The sequence below is a fragment of the Triticum dicoccoides genome, chromosome 7A, assembly GCF_002162155.2.
Source record: "Triticum dicoccoides isolate Atlit2015 ecotype Zavitan chromosome 7A, WEW_v2.0, whole genome shotgun sequence".
Taxonomy (NCBI): domain Eukaryota; kingdom Viridiplantae; phylum Streptophyta; class Magnoliopsida; order Poales; family Poaceae; genus Triticum; species Triticum dicoccoides.
The window spans coordinates 701,323,485-701,328,660 of NC_041392.1; the positions used below are offsets into that span (position 1 = coordinate 701,323,485).

A 5,176-nucleotide genomic window follows, 5' to 3' on the forward strand; every position below is an offset into this window, starting at 1 on the left:
AATAACCACTGCAGTACTTAAACATGAGTATCAAGTAGGGTAATTTGAAGGGTGTAAAATAGAAATTAGGCACCACTAGACCGGCAAGGCAACAAAGAACCATACAAGACAGAACATTAAAAATGAGTAAATTGCAGAAGAGAGAAAAAAAATCTACAACTGAATGGAGTAAGCCTTACTCATCCCCAATTTGGCGTTGCTCAATTTGAGAGATACCATAGTATCGAAGTGCAGCTTCCAAGAATTTACGCTTTAGATCTAAAATTCTTGCATAGCATACCTACAAGAGATATAAGAAGGGAACTAAATTTTTGTCCTTAGTTGTAGATAGATAGATTATTAAACTGTTTCTGAACAAATAAACCTTGTATTACAAGTTCACACCTTCATGGTTGCTGTTTGTGACAAAAAATGAGGCTTTGTTGATAAAAGCTTCAACATTCACTGCATCATCATCCTACAAAATGAAGAACTACGTTAGTCCAGCTGAAAATGCAATGACGACAGAGGCTAAAATGGGACTAACCTCCAAATAGAGTCATGCAATCTGGACGCACTTGGATAATTTGTTTGTCATCAAGCATCCTGGTTTTTAAGAAGATGGTCAGATTTCCCAGACTTAGAATATCCAATGACATGTAAAGAGAGACAAAAGCTTAGAATATCCAATGACATGTAAAGAGAGACAAAAGCTTTGCTTCTACCTTATTCCTGAGTCCAAGTCAATACCACTAAGCATTTGTACTGCCCTCGGCCATTGTTGTTCAAATTCATACAGTTCTGCAAGCTTCTCCCTAATCACTACAACCTGCAGATAGCCAGCAAGGTAAATACACCATTTTAAAATAACAGGACACATGTTTTTCTTCTTCAATTTGTTCATTTATTACGAATAATTTGTTCCAGGAGATCCATTTGGCAAACACAAGTTAAGCATGATGTGGCAGAGAACATCAACTACATATAAAATCAAGTGTACCTGATTAGCCAGGCTGTGCGGTGGCCCAGACAAACCGTTCAGTGTCCTTAGCAATACAATAAAGAGCAAATGTGAAATGTCCAGATCCACATGTCTGTACCTTAAATACTTAGAAAAGCATTAGAATATGATATCCACATAACAGACATATCAAAAAAAAGTTCAGAAAAAAAGAATAGTCAGTTGTCTGCACTAACAAGTACTGGTCTGTTACCTATGATCAAGTACTGGTCTGTTAGCATAAATGATTATTCGTCAAGACAATCACTCCTGCCATATAAACATGTATCTCAAGGAAAATTTGTAAGAGATGTGGTTAATTACTTGAATAAAACACACCATATCAAGTATACTAACACAGAAGTGATATCAATATTTCCACCTTCCACATTAGATAGTATAAAACACACCATAGCTAGTAAAAACACACCATGGCCTACACGGTTTGCACCCTAATGCATCCCCATATATGGAAAGACAGACATTGGGAACATAAGCAAAGCATGACAAGAACCACCCAATTGGAAAGAACACTAAATAAGCAACCATCAGAACAACCATAATGTATCACCCCATCTCTGCTTATAAGATGGGTGATTCAAGAACATAAGAACAACCGTAACAAACAACCATAACGACCAGCGAGCCAAACCAGAGTATCACAAGGGCGCATGCGTTTGAGGTCTGGAAATCGCCGACGAACAACGCAGCGACGGAACCGAGGAACCGATCTGAGCGAACATGATAAACTGACCTTGCTTTGGCCTCTCCCCGTCTCTGCAATCCAAATCCAAAACCAGACGGGCGAACACGAAACACAGGGACACGAAACATAATCGTTCATCGCTCCGCCACGAATATGAAACACAGGATAGTGAGTGTCTCTCAGATAACCAAAGCACACACATAAGTTAATGATCCAACAAACTCAGAATCAATATTAACTACTCAATGATCCAGCAAACATTACAACATAATCTTATGGAATAGGGTGTCAGAAGCTCAATGATCAATGATCGCACTATAAGTTAATTGTCACAAAGTCTAGGCAAAGCAAGAAAAGCATTTTCCATTGACTGGACACTAGTAATACAAAAAAAGAATATGATATACAAAAAAGAATAAACGGAGACTAGCTAAAGGTGAGCTGACGATATGTGTTGGAAGTGTTTCCAATGTTGATATGATCAAGCATCGCACGCTCCCTCTACCATCGAGATTGGTGTTTGCGTTGAGCATAGACATGATTGGATTACGTCTATCGCAATACGGTTATTCATTTAAGGAGAATAATGATTACTCTGTTTATTTGAATAATACCTTCAATGGTCTTGCACCTAAAATGAATGGTTCATTGAATCTCGATCATAGTGATACACATGTTCATGCCAAAAGATATAAGATAGTAATGATAGCACCACCTACTTGTGGCACTGCCACTTAAGTCATATCGGTATAAAACGCATGAAGAAGCTCCATGTTGATGGATCTTTGGGCTCACTCGTTTTTGAAAAGTTTGAGACATGCGAACCATGTCTGTTGGTGTTTATGCATGAAGAAACTCCATGCAAATGGACTGTTTGGACTCACTTGATTTTTGAATCACTTGAGACATGCAAATCATACCACATGGGCAAGATGACTGAAAGCCTCGGTTTTAGTAAAATGGAACTGAAAGCAACTTGTTGGAAGTAATACATTTTGATGTGTGCAGTCCAATGAGTGCTGAGGCGTGTAGTGGATATCGTTATGTTCTTACTTCACAGATGATTTCAGTAGATGTTGAGTATATTTACTTGATGAATCACGAGTCTGAATTATTGAAAGGTTCAAGTAATTTCAGGGTGAAGTTGAAAGATCGTCGTGACAAGAGGATAAAATATCTATGATATGATCATAGAGATGAATATCTGAATTACGAGTTTGGCACAGAATTAAGACATTGTGGAAATTGTTTCACAACTAATACAGCCTGGAACACCATAGTGTGATGGTGTGTCCGAACATCATAACTGCACCCTATTGGATATGATGCATACCATGATGTCTCTTATCGAATTACCACGATAGTTTATGGGTTAGACATTAGAGACAACCACATTCACTTTAAATAGGGCACCACGTAATTCCGATGAGATGACACCGTATGAACTATGGTTTAGGGAAACCTAAGCTGTCATTTCTTAAAAGTTTGGGGCTGCGATGCTTATGTGAAAAAGTTTCAGGATGATAAGCTCGAACCCAAAGCGGATAAATGCATCTTCATAGGACAACCTAAAACAATTGGGTATACCTCCTGTCTCAGATTCGAAAGCAATAAGGGATTGTTTCTAGAATTGGGTCCTTTCTCGAGGAAAAGTTTCTCTCGAAAGAATTGAGTGGGAGGATGGTGGAGACTTGATGAGGTTATTGAACCGTCACTTCAACTAGTGTATAGCAGGGCACAAAGAGTTGTTCCTGTGGCACCTACACCAATTGAAGTGGAAGCTTATGATATTGATCATGAGACTTCGGATCAAGTCACTCCCAAACCTCGTGGGATGACAAGGATGCGTACTACTTTAGAGTGGTACGTAATCCTGTCTTGGAAGTCATGTTGCTAGACAACAATGAACCTACGAGCTATGGAGAAGCGATGGTGGGCCCGGATTCCGATAAATGGCTCGAGGCCATAAAATCCGAGAGAGGATCCATGCATGAAAACAAAGTGTAGACTTTGGAAGAACTACTTGATGGTCGTAAGGCTGTTGAGTACAGATGGATTTTAAAAGGAAGACGGACAATGATGGTAAATGTCACCATTAAGAAAGCTCGACTTGTCATTAAGATGTTTCCCGACAAGTTCAAGGAGTTGACTACGATGAGACTTTCTCACTCGTAGCGATGCTAAGAGTCTGTTGGAATTATATTAGCGATTACTGCATTATTTATGAAATCTTGCAGATAGGATGTCGAAACATTGTTTCCTCGACGATTTTCTTGAGGAAAGGTTGTATGTGATACAACCGGAAGGTTTTGTCAATCCTGAAAGATGCTAATAAGTATGCAAAACTCCAGTAATCCTTCTAAGGACTGGAGTAAGCATCTCGGAGTTGGAATGTGCGCTTTGATGAGATGATCAAAGATTTTGGGTTTATACAAAGTTTATGAGAAACTTGTATTTCCAAAGAAGTGAGTGGGAGCACTATAGAATTTCTGATGAGTATATGTTGTTGACATATTGTTGATCAGAAATGACGTAGAATTTCTGGAAAGCATATAGGGTTATTTGGAAAGTGTTTTTCAATGGAAAGCCTGGATTAAGCTACTTGAGCATTGAGCATCAAGATCTATAAGGATAGATCAAAACGCTTAATGGTACTTTCAAATGAGCACATACCTTGACATGATCTTGAAGGTGTTCAAGATGGATCAGTCAAAGAAGGAGTTCTTGCCTGAGTTGTAAGGTATGAAGTTAAGACTCAAAACCTGACCGCGGCAGAATAGAGAGAAAGGACGAAGGTCGTCCCCTATGCTTAAGACATAGGCTCTGCAGTATGCTATGCTGTGTACCGCACCTGAAATGTGCCTTGCCATGAGTCAGTCAAGGGGTACAAGAGTGATCTAAGTATGGATTACAAGACAGCGGTCAAAGTTATCCTTAGTAACTAGTGGACTAAGGAATTTTCTCGATTATGGAGGTGAAAAAGGAGTTCATCGTAAAAGGTTACGCCGATGCAAACTTTGACACTAATCCAAATTATTCTAAGTAGTAAACTGGATTCGTATAGTAGAACAGTTATTTGGAATAGCTCCAAATAGAGCGTGGTAGCTGCATCTAGGAGATGACATAGAGATTTGTATAGCACACACAGATCTGAAAGGTTCAGACCCGTTGACTATAACCTCTCTCACAAGCATAACATGATCAAACCCAGAACTCACGGAATGTTAATCACATGGTAAATGTGAACTAGATTATTGACTCTAGTAAACTCTTTGGGTGTTAGTCACATGGGGATGTGACCTTGAGTGTTAATCACATATCGATGTGAACTGGATTATTGACTCTAGTGCAAGTGGGAGACTGTTGGAAATATGCTCTAGAGGCAATAATAAATTGATTATTATTATATTTCCTTGTTCATGATAATCGTTTATTATCCATGCTAGAATTGTATTGATAGGAAACTCAGATACATGTGTGGATACATAGAC

The 5,176-nt window shown here is 38.8% G+C and overlaps 1 long non-coding RNA gene across 1 annotated transcript; it reads right to left on the bottom strand.

Annotated features, from left to right (window-relative positions):
- Positions 1-399: 399 nt before the first annotated feature.
- Positions 400-2,066, bottom strand: LOC119327574. Its single transcript, XR_005158573.1, has 4 exons — positions 980-2,066; positions 705-808; positions 527-585; positions 400-457 (listed from the first exon to the last, which is right to left on the bottom strand). It is a non-coding gene; the product is annotated as an uncharacterized LOC119327574 (long non-coding RNA).
- Between the last annotated feature and the right edge of the window lie 3,110 nt (positions 2,067-5,176).